The sequence below is a fragment of the Lolium rigidum genome, chromosome 2 (genome assembly GCF_022539505.1).
Source record: "Lolium rigidum isolate FL_2022 chromosome 2, APGP_CSIRO_Lrig_0.1, whole genome shotgun sequence".
In the NCBI taxonomy this organism is placed as follows: Eukaryota; Viridiplantae; Streptophyta; class Magnoliopsida; order Poales; family Poaceae; genus Lolium; species Lolium rigidum.
In genome coordinates, this window is record NC_061509.1 from 227562330 (window position 1) to 227582086 (window position 19757).

Sequence of the window (19757 nt, forward strand, 5' to 3'; positions counted from 1 at the left end):
TACCCAGTTGTCGTCAAAGTGCATCGACGTAAGACTTCTTGTTGTTGCAGAGGCACATTAGGAGCCATTTCCTAGTCGTTCTCCTAGAAGGCAACGGTTCTTTCTTCAGATCGAATGCTGATGCCCACAAGTATAGAGGATCGCTGAATTTTCTGATAGAAAGTACTACCTAAATTTATAGTTTAACTCAAGGGAAACACAAGAATACCAGTAAGACTTTAGCAATTGAGGCGTCACTCTCAACCACACATGTGTATCAATGTTCTCAAAAAGGAAGTGGTGATTGCAGCAGTTGAATTAAAACAGTAAAACAAAACACTGAACAGTAACACTAGATTTCCAGTTTTCACCGGAATAGTGACTTGTAACTTCAATGGTAAAAACGTATGCATGAGGTGATAACGGGGTGTTGCACGAATAAGATTGATCATATAATGAGATACAAATAACATGGAATTCATCTCTAACTCTGTGGTGTATAGGTATGTGTTTCAAATATAGTTATGCGTACTAACCAAGAGAATTTGCACAACCCATTTTGCCGGGGCCAACTTGGAACTACAGGTAACTAAGATCTACCCTTTATAATAGCCCTGAACAATGCATTAGCACTCTTGTAACACACAATATCCTCAAAAGTACAACATATCCCCCTTGTTTTCCCTAACTAACACCTTAGGGTTCACAGGTTCAACCTAATAATAGGCAATACAAATTTTAGATAAATATCAAACTCATACATATGATGGGGCAATAAAAGTTCAGTACTAAAAACAACGTTAGGTTCAGCAGTTTGGTTCAAGTATGGTGAGATTCCGGAGCAACACATTGAGCAAAGTACTTGAAAAAGTAGATACATTTTGGATGTATCAGCTCCCCCAAGTTTAGCTCAATGTTTGTCCTCAAACGACTCAAATGCAGTGCAGAAGCGAGAAGGAACTTTTACAAGAGCTTTGCTCTACACATGTGTGACATTTTAATAACAAAAAGTATTCAGATCATGAATTTCTTAACGAATAGAAAGTGTTAGCAATGGTTCATTATATCGGTGTTCCAAAATTTATACATGTTGCAGAGAAGGTAATATATGGCAACACTATTGAGATAAGATCAACTGATAGTAGCAACAAAACAAAGTTCTCGCATCACATTTTGATTGAACCATGAGCAAGGTTTTTGAGATCGTTGATTCTTTTAAGTATTTGATTGATAATTTAGCATGCTTGCATTGTACACTTAAATACTCAGGTAATGTTGTATCCTTCCAGTCTTTCAACATTTAAACACTCATAGAAGATCGATATATGAGTATGTGGCTAGTATCTTCAGTTGACAACATTGAGATGGGAAGGAAGTAGGAAATGCATTTGCTTCTTAGCTTCATGCCTTGGATGAGCGGCGAGGATACCCTCAAAAGAAATTTGAACTTGAATAACTCTTTCTTTCCATGGATCTCAACATAGTAATAATAAAAATAAAAGACAGCTCATTGTGTTTTTATTTTCTTTTTCTTTTCAGGATTTTGGCTCAAGGGATTTTGTCCACCAACACATTATTCATGTTGGTAGAATTGGTTTTTCAGGCTAGAACTAAGGTTGATTCGTCAACGGAAGATACTATAAACCCACTTATATATGAGTCTACGATGAGGTTCGCCATTTGAAGGACTGGATTGCCGTACCAATATTTGACCTTTATATTTTGAAGACACACATGAATATAAATATTCATCATTGAACGTGTGCCAAATTTACAATAACAAGCATGATGGGATGCATAGACCTTTGTTCTCAGCCACTATCTTTTAATCAAATTTGAATGTTGTTACTCAATATCATATTCCTTGCAACATTATATAGCCAAGAGAACACATGCAGATTAAACAATCTATCACCACTTTCCTAAGTATTAATGAAGCAATGTTGTGATCACTTGCATTATTAAATTGCATACATAAACATAGCAAATGTTTTATACCTCCTTTAGCAATTCTTACATGCCAATTCATCATTTTTTGCTCTTCCTCTACCAACTGAAACAGCAATGCATTCACAGAGAAAATAGAGATCAAAATCTATCAACAATTTACTACAGCGGTGCATCCCAATTTTTCCTTACTTACACACCCTATAAATTTTTGCAATTTTTTGTACATGCAGGGGGTGAAAAGTTGCAGTTGTTATAGCAGTTTCAACTCAATCAGAGTTACAAAGAAAAAAATTAAAATATAAAACAGTGGACAACATCATGCAGATTTTTGCAACTCTTTCTAGCATTCATAACACGAACGAAAATTTGTTTGGGTTTTTGGTTTTAGATGGATGAAGTAAATAACTATGAGACAAATAAATGAAAGAAACAAATAGAATCTTTTTGGTGTTTTCATTTTTAAATAATAGAACTACAACTTAAACAATTCAAACATGATATAAACAATGAGAATGAAGGGGAGGAAATCATACTCCTCCAAGCTTGGAGGGAAACTAGCATCCCGGAAAGTGCTGGTATGACCCCTAGCCACTTGATCCATCATCATAGTAAGATGATGGTTCCCATTGCAGATCCTCTCACTGCCCCATTGGGAAGAGGGCGCATCCCATGATGGATACTGAGATGGTGAAGGTGTGTCATCCCATGAAGAATGCATCTCTTCTAGAGCTATCCACTTGTCCGAAAGCCTGCCAAAATAGGTCTGGTTAAAATAGCGGGATATAGATTATAGCTGCGTCGATTTTTAAAGCTACAACAGGCTATAGCTGGGCTATAGCAAGCTAAACCCATATAGCCAATTTACTAAATAATGAGGAAAAAATCAATATTTCGGCAGCATATAATCGTATATAATATATACATCAATAATTTACAGACGCATAACATAGTAACAGAGTCATATAAGAGATGCACGTAACCGAAATATAGGGTTAGCCGCTTGGTGATTTTGCCAGAGAATTGGGCCGTTCTAAAACATTTGGATCAAAACCTTTGGGCCCGATGAGTGAAAAGATAGCCGCTATTGTGCTAAATTGGGGCTAAATAGCTATAGTCGGACTATTGACGGCTATTTATATTTTAGCCTCTGAAGGCTATAGCCGTACCCGCAGACCACGCGTAAACAGAGCAAAATAGTCAAGACGAGGGAGGAACGTGGACTCAAAGTTTCCACGTTTAACCATGTATTGATACATGTAAATTCCATCTCTCCACAATCTCATTATTCCCATGTTCAAGTCTAGGAGATTAGATTCATTGATTTTAATGCCAGGGTTTGAGAGCTTCCTTTCATCTTTAATGTAATAAAAAAATTAAAGTAGCTATGGCTCTAGCAAAAAAGGGTGTGCTACTGTTATGTGATATTGCATATGATAAAGTTCTAGCAATAATTACCCTAGATTATAATCTGGAAATCTACCTTCCTTAGCACATTTGAACAAATATAGCACAGGACCGGTGCAACTAGTGGAATTATCTCTACCAAGAAATCATCTAACAAGAAACAATGCAAAGTACCCTAGTCCAGCGTGTTGAATATGTGAAAGCTTGCCCCTATGAATATCATAGGGCGCATCTACACTTATAGCCCTCCAAAAGGCTCTACGATTAGCATCAATATCACTAGGGATTTCATCCCAACTTCCATTATTTGGAAGACGCAATGCATTACATAATTCATCAATGGACATGGCATATCTCTTTTCTTGCATGACAAAAGTTACATTAAAGGTGCTTGCAGTGTATTTACTTCTCTTACTTACCTTCCACTTCTGGTAGTTGAATCTGAATGTGGCAAGGAACTCACGACTTATTTCAGCATAAGTATTCTGAGGTTGTTGGCGAAATTGAGCAACCCTGTTTGAGCCGCGAAGTGGTTGTGTCGTTGCCTAATCGACGGTACCTCGGAGGAGGGATCCTCACGAGGGGGAGAAGAAGTAGGGGCCATAGGGCGGAGTGCACACGGGACGGTGGTACGCGAGTTACCCAGCTTCGGAACACCTGCACGATGACGGGGCCTACTGCTGCTTGTCTGGAATTATCTGGGCGCTTTCGCGTTGTTACAATGAGTTGTGGTTGTGCCTCTAGGGCTCCCAGGATCCGGCTTATAAAGGCGCACGGATCTAGGGTTTACATGGAGAGTCCTAGCCGGAATACAAGTTGCCTAACTACGGTACAAAGTCTTGCCGTGTACGTCAAGGATCCGCCTTCCTCCAAGTACGTGCTGGATCCGGATACTTCATGGGCCGTCACGGATCCGGCCTCCTTCGTAGGTCGGTAGAGATTCGGCTTACTGTTCCTGGGCTGGACTTCATCCTTCAGGATCTACAGCAACTGGGCCGCCCGATAGGCCACATGCCTCACCACCATCTATGGGCCACCCGGGCTTGCCGGATCTAGGCCATGCCGTTGATATACCCATAAAGTATACCCACAACAGTAGCCCCCGAAGTTCTCCGAGATTCATCATTCCTCCGACTTCATTCAACTCGGATCCGAAGAGAATCTTGAAGAGCTTCAAAACTTTTACTTGATTCCGGGTTCATTCACTCGGAAATCCTTCGTCTTCAGATTAGGTATCACAACGGAGATTCCTTTTTTCCCGCGCACAACCTCCTTTTTTTCCCGCGCTGAATTTTCGCAGACGCAAATCTTCAGCCGGAAATATCGGGAGTGCATGGTTAAGTTACCTCCACGTCGTTTTACCGCATTTGACCTAAGACACGTGTCATCCATCCAACGGTGCAACCGTTCCGTTTCCACCGTTGGATCCGAATCCCGAATCTCCGCGCGTGGCCTATAAATACCCCCGCGGCTCGGTAATTCCTCATTCTTTCACCGCACCTCACCACCTCGTCTTCTTCCTCGCGCCGCGCCGCCCGTCAGATCTCAACTCCGGCGAGCTTTGCCACGGTGAGCTTCACGCGTCGCCGGCCCAGGCTTCTCCTCGTGCCAAGATTCCCACGGTTGAACGGGAAATCTTGTCCGCCGCCGATTCGTGGTCACGCGAGGCGATTCCCTGCAAGTCCGGCGACCTCGACTCCACCGGAGCTCCGCCGAGCCACCGCGCCATTGACGGTACGTGCGCCGGTCTTGTAGAAGAAGTAGTAGTTGTAGTATAGATTTTCCGGTTACTCAAACTAGCTCGCATGGGTGCAGCCGGAAGCATGCCTCACGGTTCTCCTCACTGCACTGGTAGTTCTCCGAGTAACCCGGAACCCAGTGCCGTGGAACCAATTTGCCCGGATCCCATTGCGTTCCTACCACCATATGTTTCCGACATCCGGCTAGCTCAACCATTTTCCGCATCTTCCAGCACCACTCCAGGCCGGATCCCTTCCCTCAAAGAACTCCAAGAAGAACTCGAAGGTCAAGCGAGGATGGCAACCAAGGTGCAGGAGGCGGAAAACAAGAGGGCTTCTAAAGCTCGGATCCGCGAAGGAGAACGGGGTCAATGGTGGCCCTGTGAAACCACCGATGTGGAGCTCAGAGAGCTTCAGAACGAGGGTATGATCTCCGCCTACTGGAGCTTCATACGTGACACCGACGTCCCCAAGCCCGGAGGCGACGAAGTGGTCATGACTAAAGCTTGGGTGGAGCGCGGACTGTCGCTCCCCTGTTCAAAGTTTTTCTCTCCATCCTCGGCACATATGGGCTCCAGCCGCACAACATCTGCCCAAACTCATACCTCCTCCTCTCCAACTTCGTTACACTTTGCGAAGGGCATCTCGGAATCCGTCCGGATGTCAAGTTATGGCAGTTCTTCTTCCGAGTGAAGAAAGAAACGAAGGAAAGAGTAATGGTGAACTATGGGAGCATGACGTTCATGCTCCGACCTGGACGCATGTATCCACCTCACGATTCGCACGAATCCGTCCGGTACTGGAACGCCGGATGGTTCTATGAAAAGAACATCTCAGTTCCGAACGTCCACGACGGCCTGCCCAAATTCGTCAACGATCCTCCGGAAGAACTTGCGAGCTGGAGCTTCGTTCCCTCACTCGCCCAAACTCCGATCTTGGAGAAGGCAGCGCGGAGAATATCTTGGCTAGTCCATGATGGGCTAACCGGAGCTCAACTCACACTTAGCTGGTTCACCCGGCGGATCCAGCCACTGCGGCATAACGCGCGATTAATCTGCGCATACACCGGGGCGGACGACCTACTCCGGGCTACCCGCCACGACCTTCCGGCTGACTCTCTGAAAAGGAGAATCAAAACGCTCGTGAAGATAGGCCGGGGCCAGCCGGTCCCGGAATTGATCAAGGATATCTACACCAACGACCAGTGTCCTCCGGTAAACTCAGTTTCCTTTGTTACTTCAATCTTCACAAGTTTTCATATATTAATCTTAACTTATATGCTTATTTCTTCCAGCTCGATACTCTGGCGGAGGAAAACTTTCGCACCATTCTTCGTGTTCCTGTCAGCGGCGACGGGGCGGAGGAGGTTCCGGACGACGAAGAAGAGGAAGAGGAACAAGCACCCCGCAAGGCGGCCCCTCGACCTTCGAAGCGCCCCCGCGCCAAAGCTTCCGGCTCAGAAGCCGGAGCCAGCGGCGAGGCCTCCGCCAAGAAGCCAAAGACCGTGAAGCCCCCTCCGCTAAATTCGAAGAGAGCGGAGCAAGCACGTTTGAAAATGCTGGCAACAGCTGGCAAACGCTCGCGCCCCATCATCCCCGGCGCCCCGTAAGTTTCCGAGTATGGTACATCTCTACTTGGATAAAGTTGTTTATGACGTGAACCCCTTCGCTCGCATGTAGGAATCCAAGCACCGCCGCCACCCGGACCACCAACCAAGAGCCCATCACCAAGTACATGAAAAAGTCTCCGGCTGTAGGTCCACCCACTCCAGCTCCGCCAAGCACGTCTCATACTGCTCCTCAAACGTCCCCTTCTCAAGCTGATCGTTCTCCCCCTCCTGCCGCCAATACTCCACCGGAAATAGTTCCGATTAGCAGCGAAAAGGTGGGCGGAGAAGATCCTAAAGACAAAGGACCTGCTCAAGATGAAACAGGAGTACAAGGTCAAGGAGAAACCGAGGTTACTTCTTCCGAAAGAACCGGAGCCGGTACTGGCGACGTTGTCGTATTTCCAAAGAATTTTGGAGATCCGACTGACCTCACTTCCACCCCCAAGGCATACGCAACTAAGTTTTTCAATAAACTTACTGAGGCGGAGAAATGGGAACTTGAACAAGACTTGCTCAACGCCATGTTGGACAACACCTGGGGGAAACCTGATGTCGCCACAGCGGAGATTCAGGACTTCAAGAAGAACGTCGGCCATTTCCTCAACAAACTCGTCTGCAAGCAAAAGGTACCCCCAGTAGCCCCCAAGCATGTAAGCGGAAACGTAGATGTACGTTAGCGCTTAAATGCTTAGACGATATCACTTCTGGAAAGATTTTTAAGTCGATGCAGTAGCCCCCAAGCATTATGGCGGAAAAGTTCCGGCAATAATGCTTTAAAGGAATCCACTGAAGCAGGCGGAATTCTTACTCCTGCTCTGTCTAACTTTACAGGAACAGCAGGCGCTGCATTATGAGCTGCACAAAAACATTGCCCTTCAGCACCGCGTTACCTTAAGTCAGGCGGAAAATATCCGGACTCTGAAAGATGCGAATGCAGATCTAAACAAACAACTGGCGGAAGCCCAAGGTTGGTTTCCGCCCTTTGCTTATCACTGAATTCGTATTGCGATTTTAACCTGTGTTATTATAGGTGCATCCTCGTCCCTTGCCACAGCCTCCTCGGAGCTTGAGAACCTGCGCTCCTCGTACCAAGCATTGGAGACGAAGCTAAAGGAGGCGGAACTGAAAAGGGAGCAGGCCGAGAAACAGCTGGCGGAGAAAAACTCCGAGCACGCCAGGGAGAAGGGCGAATTTGTATTGAAGAGAAATGCTGACAGCGAGACCATCAAGAGGCAGCAAAAAGAACTCACTGGGCTCCAAAAATATATGGAAACCGCGGAACATCATTGGGACGTGCTTAGTGAGAACGTTTTGGGTACTATTCTAGAACCTTATACAAATGCTTGCTCCGACCTTTCTCGTGTGCTCAAACTGTATACTTATATCCGATTATCTCGTGCAGAACCTCTTGGGTATCCGGAAAAGCGTCGAAATTTGTTCCCCCGAGACGATCTCCTTCAACTTGCAGGCGATGATTGCAAAGACCTCATCTCCGCCTCCCGGAAGATATGCTACAACTTGTCCATCAAAAGGAGTCGTACTTGCAAAGTTCGCAAGCTTATACAAAAGATGGACGTTCTTCCGGAGCTGGTGACGGATCTTCAAGCATCATCAGCCCGAGGCGCAGCTGCGATGGCCTTGACCATGTGCTTGGCGCATAACCCGGAGCTTGATCTTGACCAGGTGACCGCCGAAGTTCCTCCGGACGCGAATGTCAATGCGCTCTTAGATGCAGTAAACGGCTACGACACCCGCATTGCGCGCAGGATCCGACACGAAGAATTCTACGACAAGTTCGTGCTTCCCGCGGACGAACCCCTGGAAGCAGAACTTCAGGAGAAGCGTGACGCAGAGGCACGTCCTGCGGAATCCGGCACCCAGTTTACCTGGACCAGCTCCAAGGATGCTCCCCAAGAGGAACCCAAGGACGGCGCTGCGTCTTCGTCGGAAGAAACTGATGAGGATGTGTCGTCTCCGGCAAAGGATGCCGAGGAAAATGACCCAAAGGGCAAAGCTTCTCCTGCTAAGGGAGAGTGAAAACTTTATTCCTGCGGAAAAAACAATGCATCATTTTGGCCCCAGCGAGGGTTTGTAATAAGACTTTAAATTCTTAAGTAGCTAGGGACGAAACAACTATGCATGGGCGGAAACAACTTATCCTGCTATCCCTTAATATTATTCTGCATGTTTCGTTCTTGTTGGAAAGCAAGTGTTGATGTTGATGTTTTCCGGCTTACTCGCTTGACCTTCCGCGAGCCGGAAGACCTTTAGCCGGAAACGCCCGCCAGCGGCGACGAAACCCAGTGGTAATCCGTCAATAACCGCGGAAACAAGCCCCCGGCCAAGGTGCTGGAAATCGCTACTAGGAATCCACGAATTCGCAACAGAAAACATTTCGACCAGAAAACTAAAGCTTACGTCCTGAGGGACGATTTTTGAAAATCACAACTTTCGTACACGCCTAGGCGGAAATATCCAGCTCTGCGGTTTTAGTCGGAAAACATACACGATCTAAAAATGAACAAGTAAAGGAGGTAAATGACTCATAGAGTGAACCAAAAGCTTTATTTCATTGATCATGTATAATATTGTTACAAGGTATGTAATTCTATGCTAAGTGTGGAAAGGACGTAGCTGTGCGATGTTCCAGGGGCGATCTGTTTCGTCGTAGATGTCCTCCGGATCCTCACGCTTGCGTTTTCGGCGCCAATTAGCAGGTCTGTCCCTCAGCTCTCGGAAATCGACAAGGTAGTACGATCCGTTATGAAGCACTTTGCTAACGACGAAGGGTCCTTCCCATGGAGATTGCAACTTGTGATCTTTCACCTGGCGAAGGCGGAGAACCAGGTCTCCAGCCATGAACGAGCGATTCCGGACTCGACGAGCGTGATATCGTCGGAGCTTCTGCTGGTAGATGGCGGAGCGCTGGTCAGCTAAATTCCGAGCTTCTTCGATCAGGTCCACAGATAGCTGTCTGGCCTCGTCAGTTGTTTCTTCATTATAGGCGGAAACTCGCGGCGAATCGTGGATGATGTCGGAGGGAATCACGGCTTCGGATCCGTATACCAGGAAGAATGGGGTAAACCCTGTTGACCTGTTAGGGGTAGTTCGCAAACTCCATAAGACAGCGTCCAGCTCGTCAGCCCAAGCTCCAGCTGCTCGTCGCAGCGGTTCCTCGAGGTGTGGCTTGATTCCTGATAATATTAGACCGTTAGCCCTTTCAACTTGACCATTGGATTGTGGGTGAGCCACAGATGCGAGGTCCAATCGAATCCCCATTGTCTCACAATAATCCTTCAATTCTCCCTGAGCGAAGTTTGTGCCATTATCCGTGATTATGCTTGTGTGGGATGCCGAATCTCATCACGAGGTCGTGCAGACAAATTTTAGTGCCGTAGCACCGTCGGCTTTTCTCACTGGCTTTGCCTCGATCCACTTGCTGAATTTGTCAACGGCGACCAAGAGGTATTCAAAACCGCCAGGAGATGATCTTTTTAACTTACCAACCATATCGAGCCCCCAGACCGCAAATGGCCAGGTGATAGGTATGGTCTTCAGCTCTTGGGCTGGAGCGTTTGGTTGAGTAGCATAGTACTGACAACCTCGGCAGGTCTTGACTATCTTGTCAGCATCTTCTTTAGCTGTGAGCCAGTAAAAGCCTAGCCGAAAAGCTTTTGCAACGAGTGACCTGGGAGCAGCATGATGCCCGCAATCCCCTGCGTGGATCTCTCTGAGGATTTCAATGCCATTGATGTCTACGTTCCCCCTCCTTTCCTGTAGACAGTGTTGGGCCTCCAAGAGCAGAGGTTTGTAGAACAGCAGCAAGTTTCCCTTAAGTGGATACCCAAGGTTTATCGAACTCAGGGAGGAAGAGGTCAAAGATATCCCTCTCATGCAACCCTGCAACCACAAAGCAAGAAGTCTCTTGTGTCCCCAACACACCTAATAGGTGCACTAGTTCGGCGAAGAGATAGTGAAATACGAGTGGTATAAATAAGTATGAGCAGTAGCAACGGTGGCGAGAAAAGTGCTTGGCGTGTAGTTGATGGTGGTGGTATTGCAGCAGTAGTAACGCAGTAAAACGAGTAAACAAGCGGTAGTAACTCAGCGGTAGTAACGCAGCGGTAGTAAATAAGCGAGTAGTAACTCAGCGGTATTTAGGAACAAGGCCTAGGGATTACACTTTCACTAGTGGACACTCTCAACATTGATCACATAACAGAATAGATAAATGCATACTCTACACTTTTGTTGGATGATGAACACATTGCGTAGGATTACACGAACCCTCAATGCCGGAGTTAACAAGCTCCACAATAATGCTCATGTTTAAGTAACCTTTAGTGTAAGATAGATCAACACTACTAAACCAAGTACTAGCATAGCATGCACACTGTCACCTTCATGCATATGTAGGAGGAATAGATCACATCAATATTATCATAGCAATAGTTAACTCCATAATCTACAAGAGATCATGATCATAGCATAAACCAAGTACTAACACGGTGCACGCACTGTCACCATTACACACGTGCGGGAGGAATAGAACTACTTTAATAACACATCACTAGAGTAGCACATAGATAGTAGTGATACAACATGCTGCAATCATAAAGAGATATAAATAAGCACCTCACTATGCCATTCAATGAGTAAGTATTCTGTGAAATCTAGCCTAAGAGACCCACACGGTGCACACACTTGTCACCTTTACACACGTGGGACGAGGAGTCTCCGGAGATCACATAAGTAAAACCCACTTGACTAGCATAATGACATCTAGATTACAAGCATCATCATATGAATCTCAATCATGTAAGGCAGCTCATGAGATTATTGTATTGAACTACATAGGAGAGAGATGAACCACATAGCTACCGGTACAGCCCCGAGCCTCGATGGAGAACTACTCCCTCCTCATGGGAGCAGACGGCGGTGATGAAGATGGCGGTGGAGATGGCAGCGGTGTCGATGGAGAAGCCTTCCGGGGCACTTCCCCGCTCGGCGGCGTGCCGGAACAGAGATCCTCTCCCCGGATCTTGGCTTCGCGATGGCGGCGGCTCCGGAAGGTTTACGTGGGTTTCGTCAATTGGTATCGGGTTTTCTGATCCAGGGGCTTCTTATAGGCGAAGAGGCGGCGCCGGGGGTCGAAGGGCTGGCCAAACCCTAGGGGGCGCGGGCCCCCTAGGCCGCGCCGAGGTATGGTGTGGTGGGCCTGTGCCCCCCTCCGGTCCCTCTCGTGTGTTCCGGATGCTTCCGGGGATTCTAAGATCTTTGGCGTTGATTTCGTCCGATTCGAGAATATTTCGTTACTAGGATTTACGAAACCAAAAACAGCAGAAAACGGAAGCGGCACTTCGGCATCTTGTTAATAGGTTAGTTCCAGAAAATGCACGAATATGACATAAAGTGTGCATAAAACATGTAGATAACATCAATAATGTGGCATGGAACACAAGAAATTATCGATACGTTGGAGACGTATCAGCCATCTTGATTGGAGACGCATTTGAGAAATACCCCTGTTGCGCTTCGTTTGTAGAGCTGTCCATCAACAATTGTGTAGGATCTTGCTCGTCTGATGATCTGTCGCGCGAGGACCTCGTCCTCCGGCAACTTCTGATCGATGAGGTAGTCCAGGAAAGGCTGCGTCCAGGCCGGAATGATAGCCATCACTTCTTTAGCCGGAGATACTGCCACCTCTGGGTTTTCCGGGTTAGCGCCCTTCACCGAGGGTATCCGTAAATGCTCCAGGAAAATTCCAGGCGGAATTGGCTTCCTGCCGGATCCGAGCTTGGATAGCATATCTGCCGCTGCATTGTCGTCTCTCCGGACGTACTTGACTTCGTATCCTAGAAAGCATTTGGCGATCTCGTCAACTTCGTCTCGGTAAGCCGCCATGACGGAATTTACGGCGTTCCGGGTTCCGGCTACTTGCTGTGCCACCAGGTCGGAATCTCCGCAGCAGATAATGTGCTTGATCCCTATTTCCTTAGCGATGCGCAGTCCGTGTAGTAGAGCCTCATACTCCTCCATGTTGTTTGTAGCTTCGAAGTGGATCTGCAGAACGTACTGCAGTTCTTCTCCGGTAGGGGACTTCAGGGTGACTCCGGCTCCTGAGCCTTGATGCTGCTTGGATCCATCGAAGTGCATAACCCATGTCTCGGTTCCGGCTCCAGATTAGCATCCGGAGCTTCTGTCCAATCTACAACGAAATCCGCCAAGACCTGTGATTTAACCGCAGTCCTGGCTTTGTAGCTGATATCGAAGGCGGATAATTCAATGCCCCATTTTGCTGTGCGTCCTGTTGCGTCAGCGTTGTTGAGAATCGTTGACAGCGGAGCCTTGCTCACGACTGTTACTGGATGTTCTTGGAAGTAATGTCTCAGCTTCCTGCTGCCCAGGAATACTCCGTAGGCTAACTTCTGAAAGTGAGGGTAGCGCTGTTTGGATTCCGTAAGGACCTCGCTAATATAGTAAACTGGCCTTTGGACTCCATATTCGTGACCTTCTTCCTGTCGTTCCACCACGATGACGAGGCTGATGACCCTGTTGGTGGCTGCCAGGTAAAGGAGCATAGGCTCTGACTCTCCTGGAGCTGCTAAGATAGGTGGGGAGGTAAATATCTCCTTCAACCCTTGTAGTGCTGCATCCGCTGCCTCGTCCCAGACAAACTTGTCTGTTTTCTGCAATAGCTTGTACAGGGGAAGTGCCTTCTCGCCAAGACGGCTAACAAACCTACTGATTGCTGCGACACAACCAGTGAGTCGTTGCACATCTTTGAGACAAGTTGGTCTTTTGATGCACAAGATTGCCTTGATCTTTTCCGGGTTCACTTCAATGCCCCTGTTAGAGACAATGAAGCCAAGGAGTTTTCCGGCTGGTATGCGAAATACGCACTTCAGCGGATTCAACATCATCTTGTACCGACGGAGATTCTCAAAGGTTTCTGTGAGGTCGCTGATCAAGTCGGATCCTTTCCGAGTCATGACCGCGATGTCGTCGACGTAGGCGTGTACGTTCCGGCCGATCTGGTCCTTCAAGCACCGCTGCATCGTACGTTGGTAGGTGGCACCTGCGTTTTTCAAGCCAAAGGGCATAGTAACATAGCGAGTAAGTGCCAAATGGGGTGATGAATGAGGTCGCCTTTTGGTCGGACTCCTTCATCCGATCCGGTGGTACCGGAATACGCATCAAGAAAACACGAAGTTCCACCCTGCCGTCGAATCAATGACTTGGTCAATGCGCGGCAGGGGAAACGGATCTTTCGGGCAATGTTTGTTCAAGCCGGAGTAATCGATGCACATTCTTAGTATTTCAGTGTTCTTTTTGGGTACAAGGACGGGATTTGCGACCCAATCAGTATGGATTACTTCTATTACAAAACATGCCTCTAGTAACTTTGCTAATTCCATTCCTATGGCGCGTCGCTTCTTATCTCCAAAGCGTCGCATAGCTTGCTTCACCGGTTTAGCCCCCGGGTTTATGTTGAGGTAGTGCTCGGCGAGTTCCCTTGGTACTCCGGACATGTCAGAAGGTTGCCATGCGAAGATATCCATGTTAGCACGGAGGAACTCGACGAGCGCGTCTTCCTATTTGGGGTCCATGTTGGCTCCGATCGAGACTTGCTTGGTAGCGTCATCTTCCTTGAAGTTGACTTTCTTGGTCTCTTTCGCGGCCCTGAAGGAGTTTTTCTGTTCGGAGATCTGCTTCTTGGTGGTCTGCATCTCAGTCGGATCCACCGCGGCTCTGTAGCCTTTCAGCTCTTCTCCAGATATCACAGATTCTGCGAAGGCGGCTTCGCCCAACTCGCACTCGTGAGCCTTTTTGTAGTCTCCGGTTATGGTGATCATACCGTTAGGACCCGGAATCTTGAGCTTGTTGTAGATATAGCACGCCCTTGCGTGGAACTTGTGGTAGGTGGGCCTGCCGAAGATGACGTGGTAGGAGCTCTTGAAGGGCACAACTTCAAACGTGATCTTCTCTTCGCGGAAATTGTGAACATCGCCGAAAGCCACGGGAAGTGTGATGCTGCCGAGGGAATTCGCCTTCTTACCCGGAACCACGCCGTGGAACTCAGTGTTGCTGTGTTTGAGCTGTTCCTTGGTGAGGTTCATCCGCTCCAGAGTCTCCAGGTACATGATCTTCAAGCTGGCTCCACCATCCATGAGGCACTTGGAGAAGTCATACCCGTCTATGCGGGGACTTACAACCAAGGCGTAGTATTCTTTTGGCACAATGGCGGGATGATCCTCCCTGTCAAATGTGCACGGAACTTCCGACCACGACATACTTGCGGCACGGCCGGAAGCTGTGGCGTTCGGGATCCGGGTAGCTGACTTTGTAGCGCGGATCGTTGGGGTTCCGAGGAAAGTGTGGTAAGCCCCCACGCTCTTTTTCTCGAAGGGGTTGGATTTACTCGCGGATCCGGCTTTGGGATCCGGCGAGTTATCATCCTCATCCATTGCCTCGGAAGCTGTCCTCCTCCTTGTCCTTGTTCTTGCCCTTGCCTCCTTTGCCGCGTGGGCGGTGCTTCCGGGCGCGCTTGTATCCTGCCTCCGGGTCGTTCTTTAGGTCATTGACCCACTTGCAATTGCGGTTGGTGTGAGTGGACTTCCCTGTAGCCGGATCCAAGTGGGCCAGGCAGGGCATGTCTCTATACTCCTCGTAGGTTTGCGGGGCGCGGGATCCGCCAGCTGTGACCTCTGTGCCATGCTGCTGACCCCTGCCGGCTCCGCCTCCACGGCCGCGTCCTCTTTCGCCTCCTGAACCTCCGCGTTGGAACGCCATGGCGACCATGTCGGATCCGCCACTCTTCTGGTCATCAGGGTTTTTGCGTTTATGGCCGCTGTTGTTGCCGTTATCACGGTTCTTCTTTTGCTGGTGCAGGGGGATTGATGTAGCTGCGATATCACCGCCCGCATCGTCATCGGCGGCAGTGTGGTCACTGGCAATGGAGATCATCTCATCCAAAGTCAGTTTATTGGCGTTAGCCAAACAAGTGAGCTTATGCCTCAGCAATCCTCCTCTCTGCAGTCCGCCAATGAAGGCGTACATGGCGGTGGTGTGGTCGACGTTTTCGCATTCGTTCTCGCATGCCAACCATCGTGTGAGGAAGTTTCTTGAGGATTCTCCCTTCTTCGGATACAAGCTTGTAAGTCGCTTGCCGTGGCGAGGTCTTTTGTAGGTGCCCACGAAGTGTTTCTCGAAAGCGGTCTTCGAGGTCAAACCAACAAAAGATGGAGTTCTTCTCGAGGTCGCTGAGCGCAGTTCGGGCTGGACCTACAAGGTACAAGCTGGAGCATGCGGCAGGCGATATTAGGGGTTCCTCCGGCAAAGGTTACTGCGTTATAGTAATCCTCAATCCAGGTATCCGGCCTTTCGGTGCCATCATAATGCTTCAGGTTTCCGGGTAGCTTGAGATTCATCCTTGGCTTTGGTTCCTCTCGAATCATCCTGCCAAAGCACTTCGGTCCGATGTAGTCGGTTCTGTATTCGTTGAGGCGTTCCCGCGCGTCGCGCGAGCCGTGGCGGGGGGACTGTGAGCGAGAGCGAGATCTCCGGCCACCGCCTCCGCCTCCACCTCCGCCGCCACCGCTAGGTGGTGGTGAGGGAGACCTACGAGGGGGCCGATCCGACCTCTTGCTTCCGCCTTCGGATTCTCCCCGGCCCTCCCGGTGCTGGCTCCGGCTTCTGTGGCTGCCTTCGCCGTGGCGTTGGCTGCCCTGGTCGTTCCGGCTCCGGCGGGGCTCCGGGTCGCGCTCCTCATTCCGGCTCCTCCTAGGCTCAGGCTCACGATCGTTGTTCTGATTCCGGCGAGGTTCTGGCGTGCGCTCCCTGTTTCTGTTTCTTGAGGGCAGCACGTTGTCGCGGATAACAATTCCACCATGCCCTTGAGGCCTGGTGTTTCCGGCTGGACTACGGCGGCGAGGGGGACGCGGGTAACCATTAGGCGGAGGAGAGGGGTTGCGGTACTTGTCTCGTCCAGAGTACATTGCATCCTTTCCCTTTCTTGGATCTGACGGTGGCGTCTTTGATGGTACGGGGATCGGATTTGGGTGTTCCCTGGCTTTCCTTCTTCGTTCCGAGGATCCGGTTCGCGATTCGTCATCTCGATGGCGATTGTCGTGGGCGTCCTTCTGCGCAGTGGAGATGCAATGCTCTGGGTTAGATTCCAGCTTGCGCGAAGTGTCTGCCTTGCTCTGTTGCTTCACCGCTGAGGCGACGAGCGTGCGAACGTAGTCGATGTCAATCTCCTCGTTGTTTTTCTTCAAGATCTCTGCAGCCTTCGTCATATTGTCCTTTGGGGTTGCGAGCGGCTGTTGCTCTGTTGGAGTTGCGAAAGTGATCTTGCGGGGAGCTATCATCTCACGCCGGACCTTTTCGACCTCCTGGTGAGCTTCAACGATCTTGTCCTCCCAATGCTTTCGGAGTTCCTTGACTTTTGCCAGTCCTTGGTCCACCTCCTGCTCACGCTGGATGAAGTCTTCCACAAAAACTGCGGCGTGCTTCCTTTCCTCCAGCATGGCGGCTGCGGTGACCTTAAACTTCTTGGCTGTGGCCAGCAGCTCCACTCTCTTAGCTTCTAAAGCTTCTACGTCTTCGGGAGTGATGGGTTTGTTAAGAATATCCGAGCGATAAACTGCATCCATGCCTGCTTGTGCGACCATCTCTTCAGGCGACAGGAGGCTCTCCGAGGAGGAATCCCTATGGGGTCGCTCTCGCGACATTGGAGATCCCTGACGGGATAGCTGGGGGTCGGATTGGGTGCCTGCCTCTTCTGATCCGTTTTCTCCCAGTGCCGCTACAGTTGCAAGTACCTGCTTTGGTTGGGCGGAATCAACTTCAGGCTGTTCACCGTATCCATATTCCTTCACCTTGCGATCGAACTCTTCAGTGTCCATGGATTGGGTGTCTCCGGAGATTGGGCTCAGGTTGCCCAAAATCGACTTCAACCGGATCTCCGCTTTCTCCGACAGCCTCTTGCTGATCCGGAGCAGCGTTGTTTTCCGGGGCTTCGACCTGCTCGGGACCAGCTCCGGCTTCTTGAGGGGCGGTTCCGGCGGTATGGGCCAAGAAGTGCACGAAGTGACACCTTTGCTTTTCTAACACACGGGAGACCCGGGCGGATCCGCATTGGTCTTCCACCGTTATTTCCTGCTCGGGGGCGGATTGGGTGGGTTTTGATTTTTTCGGATCTAAGGCGGAATCTTCGCCGGGAAGTTCTGCGTCTCGAGATCGGATCTTCGCGGCTGCGTCCTGCTCGGCGGCGGTCGCGTCGGCGCTACTTACCGGTGGGTTTCCGTCGGAATCGGCGGTTTCCCCGATGAAGATGTGTATGCCGCCAAGCGGGACGATGGAGAGCTTGACGGGGTCGGTTTTAGCCGGAATCCAACACTCATCCGGAGGGACGATCGGCAGATTTCCGGCGTAAAGGACACGCCCCACGGCGATGGTGTCGTCGTAGCTTCCCATGGCGGAACCCTCCCGGTTCCGGCCTCCGGACGCCGCGGAGCCCCACGGTGGGCGCCAAGCTGTCGTTGCCTAATCGACGGTACCTCGGAGGAGGGATCCTCACGAGGGGAGAAGAAGTAGGGGCCATAGGGCGGAGTGCACACGGGACGGTGGTACGTGAGTTACCCAGCTTCGGAACACCGCACGATGACGGGGCCTACTGCTGCTTGTCTGGAATTATCTGGGCGCTTTCGCGTTGTTACAATGAGTTGTGGTTGTGGCTCTAGGGCTCCCAGGATCCGGCTTATAAAGGCGCACGGATCTAGGGTTTACATGGAGAGTCCTAGCCGGAATACAAGTTGCCTAACTACGGTACAAAGTCTTGCCGTGTACGTCAAGGATCCGCCTTCCTCCAAGTACGTCGTTGGATCCGGATACTTCATGGGCCGTCACGGATCCGGCCTCCTTCGTAGGTCGGTAGAGATCCGGCTTCCTGTTCCTGGGCTGGACTTCATCCTTCAGGATCTACAGCAACTGGGCCGCCCGATGGGCCACATGCCTCACCACCATCTATGGGCCACCCGGGCTTGCCGGATCTAGGCCATGCCGTTGATATACCCATAAAGTATACCCACAACAGGTTGAAGTCATCATCCATTCTCCACCTCTCCAACACACGTGGGTCTTGCCACCTTGTGGTGTGCATGTCCAATTGCTCCGCCTTGTAGAGCATATCGGCTTCTCAATGTTGAGCTTTATCAAGGTTGATGGAGACCTTGGAAGAACCTCTTCTAGACCTTGGCATTAGAGCACCAAGGATGTGTTTGCCCTTGCTCATGGTGATAAGAACCTTGCTGAACTCTAACAAAATCACTAAATAATTAGATGCATCAAGTTATAATTCATTAAGAATAGCAGCAAAGCATCTACCAAGTAAGACTATGCATCGTTTCAACTTAAAAACTACAAATCCATGGATTTCTCATGCATAAGATGTGTCAGCAATAGCAGAAATTCTCTCATAGTTCAAAGCATCAACTCAAAAATAAATTGGATGAGAGGAGGAGTCACATACCAAGGAGTAATCCCACCAAAGGGATTTGAAAATGGTTGCTCAAACTTGGAGATCGAAAATGAGGCAGCAAGGGAGCACGGATTTTTTTTTCGAGGAGTATCTGGTCGAGTTTTGAGTGGAGGAGAAGAACATAGGAGCTTGCATCTCACCTAACTCCCCCTGTTGGGCCCACCAGGGCAGGTGGCGCGGCTAGAATGGTAGGCTGCCCCACTAGTGTTCTTTTGGCCCCTGGGTCCTACACAGTGTTCTTGTGTTAATACATATGAAAGATTATGGTGTCACTAAAGATAAGGATCTTCATGTTGTTTTTACATAGAAAGGCAATGTTAACAAAAGACAACCTAATTAATAGAAATTGGCATGGGAATACAAAATGTTGATTTTGCCCAAAGAGAAAACACTACACCAAACATTTATTCATGATTGCCAACTTGCAAAACTGTCCGGGGTATTGTCCATATGTCCTTTGGTAAATCACCAACTAGAAACATTAAGCATTTATTTGTAAATTGGTCGCATGGACTGAAAAAAAGAGTCAAGGGCC